General features: G+C 36.3%; 1 pseudogene; it reads right to left on the bottom strand.

Moving 5' to 3' along the window:
* Window positions 1–6,127, bottom strand: part of LOC140711548 (uncharacterized) — a 74,500-nt pseudogene extending 68,373 nt beyond the window's left edge.
* Window positions 6,128–14,812: the final 8,685 nt, after the last annotated feature.

The following is a 14,812-nucleotide window of genomic DNA, read 5'->3' as shown; positions in this document are numbered from 1 at the left end:
TGAATTGAGGGGTGGTGAATGCAGATAATTTTATTGCCACTGAAAATAGCTCTCAGCAGGAAGGGGAGCTGGAAAGGTGAGGGAGCGGAAAGGTATTCTTCCCCTGAAGTCGCGCCATCAAGCTATTTTTCTGAAGTCAAGCCACTTCTCTCCTACGGCTGACCATAGTTTCGAACGCCCAGCTGCTTCTCCTATCGACGTTCAGCCTCTTCTCTTTTCTACTGTCTAAGCCTGGGGTTTTTATGAGCACACGATAGGGACCGGGGCAGGCATGGGAGGTTTTGGAAAAAGGCAACATTCAAGCACGAAAACAGGAATGTAATGTTCTCACTTTGGGCCTCAGTTCCAGGCTTGAGGGTGGGGCCCTTGCCGGGAACCCACCCTCTTCTGCCCAGAATTTTCGTATCAGTAGAAGAGTAAAAAGTCAGGTCCTAAAACTCCCACCCTAGGATGAATTCTTCTATCCACCCTTCTCAGAAACTGCAGTGTTTACTGTCACTGGGATCTTGCCAGTTTTATTTCGTTTTAGTTAACTTGGGAATTAATTTCATTTTTCAACTAGAGTAAAAAAGCTATATGCAGAAAACTGAAACTGGACCCTCTTCTTTACACCTTATACAAAAATCAACTCAAGATGAATCAAATACTTAAATATAAGACATAGGACAGCCCGGCACGGTGGCTCACGCCTATAATCCCAGCACTTTGGGAGGCCGAGGCGGGCGGATCACGAGGTCAGGAGATCAAGGCCATCCTGGCTAACACAGTGAAACCCCGTCTCTACTAAAAATACAAAAAATTAGCCAGGCGTGGTGGCAGTCACCTGTGGTGCCAGCTACTAGGGAGGCTGAAGCAGGAGAATGGCATGAACCTGGGAGGCAGAGCTTGCAGTGAGCAGAGATCGCACCACTGCGCTCCAGCCTGGGCAACAGAGCCAGACTCTGTCTGAAAAAAAAATAATAATAATTTAAAAAAAAAAGGCATAGGACCATAAAATCCTACAAGAAAACCTAGGCAATACCATTCGAGATGTAGGCATGGGCAAAGACTTCATGTCTAAAACACCAAAAGCAATGGCAACAAAAGCCAAATTTAACAAATGGGATCTAATCAAACTAAAGAACTTCTACACAGCAAAAGAAACTATCATCAGAATGAACAGGCAACCTACAGAATGAGAGAAAACTTTTGCAATCTATCTGTCAGACAAAGGGCTAATATCCAGAATCTACAAAGAACTTAAACAAATTTACAAGAAAAAAACAACCCCATCAAAAAGTGGGTGAAGGGTGTGAACAAACACTTCTCAAAATAAGACGTTTATGCAGCCAACAGACATATGAAAAAATGCTTATCATCATTGGTCATTAGAAAAATGCAAATCAAAACCACAGTGAGATACCATCTCACGCCAGTTAGAAAGGCGATCATTAAAAAGTCAGGAAACAACAGATGCTGGAAAGGATGCGGAAAAATAGGAGCTATTTTACACTATTGGTGGGAGCGTAAATTACTTCAACCATTGTGGAAGACAGTGTGGTGATTCCTTGGGGATCTAGAACTAGAAATACCATTTGACCCAGCAATCCCATTACTGGGTATATACCCAAAGGATTATAAATCATGCTACTATAAAGACACATACACACGTATGTTTATTGCAGCACTATTCACAATAGCAAAGACCTGGAGCCAACCCAAATGCCCATCAATAATAGACTGGATAAAGAAAATGTGGCAGATATACACCATGGAATACTATGCAGCTATAAAAAAGGATGAGTTCATGTCCTTTGCAGGGACATGGATGAAGCTGGAAACCATCATTCTCAGCAAACTATCACAAGAACAGAAAACCAAACACCACATGTTCTCACTCATAAGTGGGAGTTGAACAATGAGAACACATGAACACGGGGGGGTGGGAACATCACACACTGGGGCCTGTTGGGGGATGGGGGGGCTAGGGGAGGGATAACATTAGGAGGAATACCTAATGTAGGTGACTGGTTGATGGGTGCAGCAAACCACCATGGCACGTGTATACCTGTGTAACAAAAACGGCACGTTCTGCACATATATCCCAGAACTTATAATAAAGTATAATAAAAAAGAAAAGAAAAGCTATATCTTTAATTGCAGTAGTCCTAAGCTGCTGTATCTTAAAATAAAACAAAATTGCAAACTAATATAAGTAAATATTTATCACAAAATTTATATTTATATAAATATTAAATGACTTTTAAGACTGGGTCAAATGTAATCATAACTATAAACAAAGATTAACTCAGATACTCAGCAATAAAATTGTGATTAAGTATATTATCATATAACTCAATAAAATTTAGTATGTAATATAAAATTCTGTGTTTTTAATCCAGCTAAAACATGGAAATGTTTAACAGACTCTTTGGAGAAAAATCCAGATAATGCATTATTTATAAGTTCAGCTATATGGAAAGAAGCTTACATTCAAATATAATACAGAAATTTAAATAAAATAAAATATGTATATTTTTTAAAAAGATATTGTGTTTTTGTTGTCAGATCTTCTCTATTTTCACAATTTACTAAGCTTAGTAATGAACTTAAATGACTATTGCAATTCAGTTGTACAAAATCGTCACTAAAGGACAAAAAGCAAACTGTGCAATTTTTGTGGAACTCAATATACCTTACAATATTTCTCATTTTCAATGCCCTCTTACATCCACTAATAAATCCTTTTTTTTTTTAACTTTTGAGTTTAGATCTTTATTTTTTATTCTTTTTAAGATATTTATCATTTAATAAATATAGAAATATATTTTCTTTTGTATCTATAATTCTTAGGGTGACATACATATATATATGTTTGATAGCTTCATATCAAGTCATTTGATTTTAGATTTATTCTGAATGAATTCTTCAGTGGTATTTTTTTTGCAGTGACTTTTCAAGAATATTACAATACTTTTCAAAGACATAATAGAGTTAACTTCAATCTGAAGGCCTTTGGCTCTTTTGAAGGCATTTCACTGTTATTTTCTGTTGATATTGTCATTATAATTTGCATTAAGTGACATTTTGAATATAATATACAAATGTTTGTGCCCTTAAAGTTTCACCATGCATTTTTCATGCTCAAATTTTGTTAAATGTCTCTCTTTTCATTCGATTTTAGAGTTCCCTGAGACAATAGAGAGGAAATATGCCAATATTAATGTATAAGTGTTTGTATTATCTTGTTCAGTTTTATTGTGTAAGCGTATGTTTAAGAAATTGTTGCTTATTGTGAGCAATTTCTGGGCCAAGTTTAAGGACAAAAGTTCGTTATTACTAAGAATATAAATAAATCCAATCATGTATACATAATTAGTATGGTATTTTTTGAATGAAATAACAATATTAGTGCATTTTACTTCATACTTTCCAAAATAATACTTTATTTCCCTCTATTTCGGTTAATGTTTTCCTCATCTTTACTATACACATTGCTGTATTTAAAATGTTGATGCCCGCCCCGCTGACTGACTTCGTATGTTAAAATTTTTACAGTTAAGGGGATGATATTAGGAAGTGGGACCTTTAGGGGCATTTAGGTCATCAGTTTGGAGCATTTGTAAATGAGATTAGTCTTCTTATAAAAAAATGAGAAACTCCTCATTCTTTCCCCTATGCGAGGAGGCAGCCAGAAGGAACCATCTACAATCTAGAAGTTGGGCCCCCACAAGGCAATGGATCTGATTGTGCCTCAAAGTTGGACTTCCCATCCTGGAGAATTATAAGGGATATATTTCTGTTGTTTATAAGTCACTGAGTGTATGAAATTTTCTTAAGGCTCCCCAAGAGGACTAAGACATACACTGAGGAATGAAACACATTCTCTACCTGTATGTTTTGTTATCAAATTTAAACAAAATAAATATCATACAAAAATCTAAACAGTATAAAGCTGCATTTACCAGTCTGAAATAATCTCACCCCAGGAATCAAAGAGCAGCACATTTTTCTCTATTCCCCTGACAAAGCCCTGAGAGAAGTGAAGAATCGGGTGCATTAATCAAGAGACAGCAGCAAAGTGGAAGCACCAAAGCATTGCCGCAGGTGGACTCTGCCTGTTCTGCCATTTCAAATTCCCTTACTCTTACTTGTATAGGTCGATTTGTCCTCATCAGCTTTCCCCAGGTTTCATGCTTTCTCCTACAACCTATTCCTCTATGCCAGAATCACCTGGTCTCAATCCATTTATCTCATGAATCTGGGAGGGATTTCTGACTGTCGACAGCAGAATGAAGAAATCAGACTTGGAGTGTGACCTTTTAAGAGACCTCCACTCATGTATTTCATCTTTAATCTCCACAGAGCACAAGTCACAAGCAATTCCGCCCCCGGTGATTACATGAGAACTACGTAAATAATCACCAAATTTTTTATCACATTAATTCTCACATTAAGTGCATTATTTCCTAGCCTCTTATGGTAAAGATTTTATTGTAGTTACCCAGAGGTTACATACATGTCATTTTGTACTTGGAGAATTCCTTGTCGTTTGTGTTTTGCTTACATCAAAATCCCACGTCATCCTCATAGGAACAAATAATGCTTGATAATCATGTCTCCTTTTCTCTCTTGCAATTTAAAAATTAATGAGTAAAAATAATGCTGTTGTGTTTCATGTATTAAGTGTTTTATGTATTTAAAATTATTTATTCTTCAAAAAAAAAAAATCCTGTGAGGTGACCACTATATTCTTTTTTGTACAGATGAGGAGTCTGAGGTACAGAGAGGTTAAGAAACTTGCAGCAGTCCAGACAGCTTTTTAGTGTGATAGATGGGCAGTGCAGCATCAGAGTCTGTGGTCTTAATCACACCACTGCAAGGCCCCTGAGTACTATGAATGCCCAGTTGTGTGCCTTAAATGTTACTGGTGGAAGGTATCCAAGTTACCGGTGGCAAATTCATACAAGTCTGCAGCAACCTCAATTCTTGCCTCTTCAGGAGAAAGAATTTGACTAAGGGAATAAGGCAAAAAAAAAAGAGACCAAGGCAATTTTCAGAATAGGAGTGTACGTTTATTTAAAATGTCTTCAGACAGGGGGGAAACTATGCTTAGAAGAGACCCAAATGGGCATGTGAGGGTCAAGTGCAATGTTTAACTTTGATCCTAGCACTTAGAGGCTGGCCCCTTTCCACTGATTCTTCCCAGAGGATGGGCCAACCACATGTGTAGTGCCTCTTTACACTTGAGAAGTGAGCACGTGCAGTGTGTTTAGGAAGTTGTATGCATGCCCATCTGAGACTTTCTTCCCTTTTCCCTCGGAGTGCCCCCGGAAGATCATGCTCCGCTATTTTGTCTCTTAATGCACATGCCCAGGAAGTTGTTTCTCCCTGACATCTGCATTCAATTAACACTTTAATGCAATAGGTGTGGACCATCAAGAAATGGCCTCTTTCTGACACCAGCCGCCAACTTACCACTTTAAGAGGGGCAATGTGATCATTGCCCAACCATCACCTGACATTCCTGGTAAGTGGGAAAAGCCATCTCCTGGTCTACTCATGCCTATCTGCCTGTTACATAAACTCCTAGATGCCATACATTAGACACATTTTCTCTTGACTTTGACGAAGAATCTGGTATCAGAAGCAGGAAAGTACTGACAGCTCATCTCTCTTGCTCTTTTTCTCTCTCTCTCTCTGCTTAGGGTTTGCGGTAGTTATAATAATTACAAGGTAGGAATCGTGGAGCAAGAGAGACAGTGCTGCAAACTTTTAGTAACCATTCCTTGGTGGCAGCAAGGACATATCCTGATCAGACCAGTGTACTCATCAGATCAGCAGCAACCATTGTTGTCTGTGAACACTTGCTATTAAATTAAGTCTACTAAAGGTTTTATAAGTTTCCTATTTTTTTTTTTAATTTAGTAAAAAGTTTAATCGACTGGATCATTAGCCAGAGCTGCATTTATTACTTTCGACTAGAAATACTAACTAACATGTACTAATGATTTTCAAGGCAACTGCCTCAGAATGAAGAGAGCAACTTCACAAGTAGAAGGCTTAGACATTTACCTCTAATTTCTTCTTCCAAATTGTGACTCTTTATTTGCACCAGGGATGAAAATGTGGCCGAAGCTTGAGTCATCTCTCTTGTATCTTTCTTTTTATCGTCAAGAGCTGAGGTGCACCTGAAAGAACTGAAAGGTCATGTTTCAGGCAAATTGTCCAACCACGACAATTGTCAAATTGTGACAAGTTGTCAATCCATTAAAACAATAAGCTCAAATCAAAGTAATAGTTGAGCCTTTAATTGCTTTTTGCCATAGAATAAAAGCAAGAGACTAAACAGGAAAAGGTATTGACTCCTCAAATGTTCCATTTTCACCACAGTTCTGCACTAAGCAAATGTCATATGTATCAGTGCAGACAGAGACAATTGTCTTACTGTCAAGAGATCGCTGAACAAAAAGCTATTTCCAATTTGTTGACTGTAGGAGCCATAGAAAGGGAGAAGGGAAAAGGCTTGGAACTGGAAATTTCTGAGGACTGAGACACGTTGGAGAGAAGTGTCTGTACTTCTTCTCTGGGCCCCATAAGAAGGCTTGGCAGTGGTGCCTAGGGAGGGACTCAAATGAGTAACCTTGATAAAGGGGCCTCCAAGTGGGGTCTTTCAATTAGAAGTGGTCTCTAGTTGTCTGAGAGCTGGCTTTGTAATAATTTAAGGCAGGGAAAATATTATCTTAGTGTGTGAGATTTAGATAAAGAGTGTAGTTGTAGAGATACACTTGGGATTGCTTTACTGGCATAAGAAGGCAGGTCATATCCAAGGTCTTTGCCATCTCTATCAACTGGTTAAGCCTGAGAGAGACAATCACTTACCAGGAAACAATATTTTGAAGATGACAAAATATCATACTCTATAGGAAAAAATCCATATTAACACAGCTTTTAAAAAAATAGCAACTTATTTGTTCACAGTTGGGTAGGGCAGAAGTGTGAGATTAAGGTGTCAGTAGGGTTGATTTCTTCTGAGGTTTCCCTCCTTGCCTGGTTGATGCCTACTTTGTGTCTTCACATAGTGTTTGGACTAAATTGTATCTTCAAAATGTATCTGTTGAAGCTCCAATCTCTAATGTGACTATATTTGGTGATAGAACATTTAGAAAACTAATTAAGTTTATATGAGGTCATAAAGATGGGACCCTAACATGATGAGATAGGAATTCTTATAAGACAAAGAAGTAGTACCAGAGATCTCTCTCCACACATACAGAGAAGAAGTCATGTGAGGACATAGTAAGAAGGAGTTATCTATAAGCCAGAAAGAGGGGCCTTATCAGAAACCAAGTCTAATAGATTCTTGATCTTGAACGTCTAGCCTCCAGAACTATGAGAAAGTAAATTTCAGTTGTTTAACCTTCCTGGTCTGTGTTATTCTATGATAGCAGCATGTGAATAATACACATCATCTTCATAAGAATATGTCCGTGTCCTAATTTCCTTTTATAAAAACACCAGTCATGAGGGATCAGGACCCAACCATATTGCCTTGTTTAACATAATTATTTTGTTAAAGACTCTATCTTTGAATACAGTCACAACTACTGGGAGTTAGAACTCCAGCATGAGAATTTTGGGTGCACACAATTTAGTCTCTAGCATTAACCAAAGACCCAGTCAAAGATTTGAGAGTTGAGGGCTCTCAGACTCCATTCCTAGTTTTTCTCTGGCGCAGAGAACATCTTACTTTTACGTCATAGTTATAGTTTGTTGTTTCAGTTTCAAACAAGTTTAACTAATTTGAAAACTTATTTTTTCTGCTGTTTTTATGATATATAGAGCAAACTGATCTTTGTGACAATGTGAATGTGGAAATCATAAATAAACGAGCTGAAGGGCCAGGTGAGGTGGCTCGTGCCTATAATCCCAGCACTTTGGGAGGCCAAGGTGGGTGGATCACTTGAGGTCAGGCATTCGAGACCAGCCTGGTCAACATGGTGAAACCCTGTCTCTACTAAAAATGCAGAAATTAGTTGGACGTGGTAGCATGTGCCTGTAATCCCAGCTACTTGGGAGACTGAGGCAGGAGGACCACTTGACCCCAGGAGGCGGAGGTTGCAGCGAGCTGAGATTGTGCCACTGCACTCCAGTCTGGGTGACAGAACAAGACTCTGTCTCAAGTAAATAAATAAATAAATAAATAAGCTCTGAGAGTTAGCAAGGAGGGCATTTTTATTTACAGCTGTTAAAAATGACCATAAAGACACATGCATGTGTGTATTCATTGCAGCACTATTCACAATAGCAAAGACATGGACTCAACCTGAATGCCCATCAACAGTAAACTAGCTAGAGAAACTGTGGTATATATACACCATAGAATGCTATACAGCCATAAAAAAGGAAGAGATTATATCCTTTGTAGTGACATAGAGGGAGGTGGACAACATTATCCTAAGCAAACTAATGCAGGAACAGAAAACCAAGTACTGCATGTTCTCATTATAACTGGGGGCCAAACAGCGAGAACAGATGAACACAAAGAGGGGAATAAGAGATACCAGGGCAGAAGGTAGGAGGAGGGAGAGGATCAGGAAAAAATACTTATTGGCCACTATGTTTATTACCTGGTGACAAAATAATATGTACACCAAACCCCTGTGACCAGCAGTTAACCTATATAACAAACCTGTGCATGTATTCCTGAACCTAAAAGTTCTAAAAAAAAAAAAAAAAAAAAAAAAAAAAAGGTTCAAAGTATCAGTACACTATCATCAGAAATCAATTAATAAACATCCAAAAATTCAAGTCATTAGAATTCCTAAAGGAATCGGAGTGAGGGGAATATAGAATGGGTGGGAGTCAGAAAGGTTGGAAAATCAGAGTGTTGAGCACTTGGATGTGGAATGCAGTGAGGAGGAGCATGGTGTGAAGCAACTTGAAAAAGATGGACACGTGGAAGAACTATGTTATCACATCCATTCACTCATTGAGTTGGCTTAGTCTTTTGGGGATGATATAACAAAGATACCAGAGGCTGGGTGGCTTATCAACAACAAACATTTTTTCTCACAGTTCTGGAGGTTGGGAGTTCCAAGATCAGAGTACTGTCAGTTTTAATGTCTGGTAAGAGCCCTTCCCTCACAGATAATGCATTCTTAGAGCATCCTCCTTGGACCTCTTTTATAAGGAGCAAATCCCATTCATGACGATCTAATCAACTACTGAAGACCTCATGTCTTAATACTATTCCACTGGGGATTAAGCTTCCACATATGAATTTTGGGAGAAGGCAGAAACATTAAATAGTAACATGACTAAAGAAGAACCAGTGAAACAAATGCAGCAGGAAAAGCATATTTAAGTTATTTTGACAGAGAAACAATATTTTCATTGAGGTATTATAAGAAATACTTTTGGTATATACTATATTATACAAATTAATATAACAATAGCACAGCATATTCTGGGAAAGACTGCATTACCAACTTCTTCTTGAGAAGCATCTAGGCCATTCTTGTTCTAAATAGAGCCCTCCTAGCATGGATATGGGCTTTGTTTTTTAATACTTCCAGAGTGATATTTAGCAAAGTATTTTAAAACGCCATATAATATGTACTCACATAACATTTAATTTCTAATGTAGATCAATATGTAAATATATATGTAAAGCTGCTTATCAAAGTTGTGTTTAGTGCATACTGTTTACTAAATCTTTCAAAAATAGTTCTGAAAATTGTATATATCTTAGAAATGCTTGCTGAGGTGTTTATTTTGTTTGTTTGTTTCGTTTTGCTTTTAAACTATTAATACAGCTGTCTTTTTCGGAGCAGTGCACGTATCTAGACCACAGTGTTCCCTAGAAAATAACATCAAACTCTTCCAATGACTTCTTATTTATTGATAGAAATAGGTCTTTTACTTTTGATATCTAGAGAATTACTTTTAACATCAATGATTTTCATTATTATGTGAAAGCTTCTACTGGCTGCTAAGCTAAAAATTGCATAACGTTGCTATAATGCTTAAAACAAGGCCTAAGAGTAGTATATATTCCATATCTTTATTGTGAATTAAGTCGCAAAATTGTTAATAAGAATGTTATATTTAGTTAGACTAAAATGGATTCTTCTGGCCAGACAGGCGGTACTATTGGTTGGGAGTAAGGCATGCAGGGCTGACCAGGTTTGAAGCAAAGTTCTGTAACGTGCATAACCTCTGACATCTCATTTCCCTCCTCTGTTAGAAGTTAACAATGATACCACTTAGAGCACACGAAATAGTCAATCACAGAAACTGGCCATGGCATTGGCATAAAATCCTAGAAAGCCTCTACTGGGCCAAGCATTGATCATTTAGTTTCTGGATCATGGGGATATTTGGGGACAGGGGGTTCCAGGTAAGATTCTACAGCAGCAGAAGAGACAAGCAGTATTTAAGGGGTAGTGGCCACATAGCAAGTATGGAAGAGTTTTGATAGTTTAATATCTGATAATGTCAATATTTTAACACTTAGTAATGCCAACACTAGATATTTAAATGTCTAGTACCATCAGCTTACAGGTTGTATATTAGCTGTGGTTGGACTCATTTTATGTGTTAAACTTTCTCCTGATTGGATATCAGGCAGATGATAGACAGGAGATCAGCATAGGGCTTTCGTAGAGAGGCGTAGATGGATTGTAGCGAATAAGCTGAAAAATGTCCAGAAAGAAAGATCCTTAACCCTGAAGAGGTATAAAAGAATGAGATGCAGGACAAATAGTTCTAGTAAATCAAGAGGGTGGCATTTTTATGGAACATTTTACAAGTGCCTGGGAGGTGCATCAGCTATGTAGAAGGTGCCTACCTAGAAGGTTGCCAGTGGAGAGCCCAGTATCCACATCAGATGTTGCTTTCATATATCATCTGTGTGCCCAGTGACATCGGCAGACAAACATTTAGACATTATTTGAATAAAAAGTTTGCATTGCTATAATCAAGCCACCACCTTGCCACATTTGTGGGAATTTTGTATATCTTCATCTAGAAGATGGAGATCACTTTACTAGAGGAAGAGAGAAGCCTAACCCCTTTTTGTGACTTACCTGGAAGAACACTGTAGTATATAAAAAACAAGGAGGAGAAATGAAGTCATTATTCTCAGCTTTTGAATAGGACAATATATCTCTCACAATGCGAGAGAGAGGCAAGAGAAACAGTACTTTATGTTCTCTGCTAAATTTTTCCGTGTTAGTTTCAAATTAATTCCACACCAGAAACTGTTATGATGTGATCACATATGTATAAATGCACGTAGTTGAGAAAATATAGACGAAAAATTTGAACTAACATATAGAGTACTTGAAATTTGAATACATTCTCGATATCAGCATCCATTCTTTAGACTACTGTTCCATTATGACTTTGAATAGTAAACTACTGCTCTATTATGACTTTGAAGGGTAAGCTTATCGATCAAGTTTATCAAAATATCTGAAAGACCTTGAACAGTGCTTGTGAATTTTAATAATCATGAAAATACATTTAATAGTAAAAGTAATAGGAGTAACACCAAGTGCTATTTTAGAAAGCCCATAAAATAAACATTTTACTAGATGTTTTACATTCATTAGCTTGTTTAATCCAAACAACTATTCTGTGTGTAATCATATGTTCATTTCACAGATGAGTAAAATGAGAATTAAAGATTAAAATTAGATTGCCCAAGAATAAATGAGCAATACCAAGATTTAAATATGTCCCTCTCTAAATTCCGTTGTTTGTCCCTGTATTTAACAGAAATTATAAAAGAAGGTAAAAACTCAATAAAACAACTTTAGAAATTTAAAATTAATGATACATTGACAATTAAATGATATATTTTATGATTTCATTGTATACGTTTAACATTATAATATACATGGCAAAAATGCATAATGCAATATTAGAAGCTAAAATCATGTTTCTGTACTCAGCCCTGCTGCTTAGAGAGAAGCAATTCAATGGTTTCTTGTGGCAAACATTTACATTATTTGCATTGAAAAAAGCATATTTTATTTTTACCAAGGCAGAAATTCTTTTGTTATTGTATAGATTCTTGTGTCATGACTTTGTAAGAATTCAGTTAATACCTAAGTAAATGTTTTTCAAATCTGTATGCTTTGTTGTTGTCAGTAGCAGAGAAATTTGAAAGAGCAATAAACTGACATCTAGTTCAAGAATCTAAACACTGGATCCTTAGTGCAATTTTAAAAAAAAAATGTCTAAATCTGCTTCATTTCCGGGAGCAGACTTGAGAAACAAAGATTATTGGGTGTTTGCATGCATTTAAAGATCATTTTATTATACTTCACAGGTGATTTCTCTCAACATGCTTCCTTGTTCAGAAAGAATGTGGTTTAGCAAAGTGTTTGAAACACAAGGGCAAGAGGAAAACAGTCCTCAAATGAGGAATGTAAGTTGACTATAATGTCCTCAATTCTGTAGTTAACCTGATTTTCAAACTGTCACTTTTAATAATATAAGACAGTAGTCAACAAAATATTTTTGGAGAAATAAAGAGCAATTTTATGATGAGAAGCAGACAGAAATTTAGATGCATAGGTGGTAACTGTGCGGTTTCACCTGGCAATGATATGTGAAATGATCATTTTTAGAGGCATGTGGAAACTGCATTCCATTATATTTTCTTCAATTCAACTTATTTCATTTGGTGAACCTCTTCATCTTCCCAAGGGGAATTTCCCCTCATTTTCTGAAGCAGGAAGAGCACTGAAATTGTGGAAGATGAATGACCACCATAAAATGATTGGCTGTCACCATCAACTTCAACTCACATTGTATCGGGATCTTATTAAAATGCAGATTTGATTTTGAGCAAGTCTATTACTGTTCTTGTGCAAGCTTGTTATTCTTCTTTATTATCAAAGTCCATGGGTCCCTTTAATTCATCTATCCCTATTTCATAAGATAGCTTGAACATTCCCTGAGCTAATAGAAAAAAAGAGTTGAAATGTGGAGTCAGGGTAAAATCTAACTATGGAGACTAATATCACATATTACCTAGACAACTCAGGGTAAAAATAACTTTAGACACTTTAGGCAACATTGAAAATGAGCATTTGTAGGGTATACTTAAGAATAACAAACTCCATTTTTTTCATATCTATGATCCCATTTCCATTTTCTCTCTTCACTTTCTTTTTTATTTAGTAAACACATAAACTAGTAAAAATTTAAATATAAATGTTTATGTTATCATTGCTTATTTATACCACATGTTTTCCTAGATTTGAAGAATACTAGAATTAATTCAAACATTCCTGGTCAAGGAACTGACTAGTATAATACATGATGATAAAAATGAGGTATAGTATTCTATGCATATACAGATGCAAATATAACTAACAATCTCAGTGTGAAATAATTAAGAAATTTCCAGTTTGTTAAGGGGAGGTGTCACATTACACAAACATCAATAGTAGGTGTAAAAGAAAGAAGGCATGAAAACCCGTAGGAAAATGGAAACTATCAGGAAGGCAGATGAAACTGGGCAAAAGAGAATATGGTGAGGAAGCAGGTTATCAGATGCCTACTAGAATACTGGGACATGAATCATAGGAGCATATATGTGAAATTGAGCTGAATAATTCTGGCCATGTAAAGCCTTAAACATAAGGCTGGTGCTCTAGAAGCATTGACATCATTTGGAAGTTTGTTAGAAATGCAGAAAATTGAGATACACCTAGACGTGCAAAATCATATCTTCATTTTGATAAGAATCCCATATAATGTGAATTATATGCATATTCAATTCTGAGACAAATTTCAAATGATATATTTGGAAGTGTATGAGTAGCTTGAAAGCAATTGGCTGAAACCAGATATCATCAACAATGCTTTTTGACAAGAAAACTCAAACAGGGTTCTGTTGCGAAATATGAAAAAGAAAGATTTAACACCAATTAAAAATATTTCCATAATATGACCCTGGATATAAGATCATGTGGATCATGTGGTAGACATGTCAGGTTTTTTTGCTTTGTTTTTGTTGTTGTTTGTTTAACATATCAACAACCTTTTATTTTCATGTGGCAATGAACTTCAGAATAGTGCAGAATGATAGCTCTAAGTAATTTCTATTCTGAAAATGAAACACAAATCAGCATAATAGTTAATACCCTGGAATTACAAATTGTCTTTGTCTATTTCAAAATAAGGTTTCACAGCACTCAAGCAGAGGACTTCCACACACTCTTCACATGTAAGATTTACATTTTGTATTATTATTTCTATGTTTTGATTATTGAAATATTACTTTTCTAAATAAAAACTATAAATTATTTTTATTTTTATGTGGAAGAAAGTAAAAGCTTTTATTTGAAGATTCTACAAGATAGTTCCAATTTGGGCACAGATGTAGGAAAGATTTATAGGGTATTAGCAGGATTAAGTAAGCCAAAGTTTTGCTAGTTTTGGAGAATAGTTAGTCAAGGATGGTTCTTGTAAGAGGGAGAATCTGACGTTATGGCTTAACGTCATTGGGCAATTTAGATATTGTCAAGAAGGTAAGAGGAACAGTAAAGGGCTGCACATTTGTCCAGGAGGTGGTGGGAGAAAGAGCTATAGGGGACAAAGTCAGTCAGGGATTATAGAGAAAAATTATTTGTCCTACCCTATCTTTTACAATTAACACGTTATTTTAGTAGACAATACGAGTGAAATATTTATCGAAATATCCCATGTTTCTTATTATAAATGCATGCATATGACACATTCTGTTTCACTAATGCTAAATAAAGCTCAAGTTTCTATTACTTGTGCTGTGGTTCCCAAGAAAAAGGACTCA

Source organism: Chlorocebus sabaeus, chromosome 4 (assembly GCF_047675955.1).
Source record: "Chlorocebus sabaeus isolate Y175 chromosome 4, mChlSab1.0.hap1, whole genome shotgun sequence".
Lineage (NCBI taxonomy): Eukaryota > Metazoa > Chordata > Mammalia > Primates > Cercopithecidae > Chlorocebus > Chlorocebus sabaeus.
Note: the sequence above shows the minus strand (reverse complement) of the source record. Positions and strands in the feature narration are given on the sequence as shown.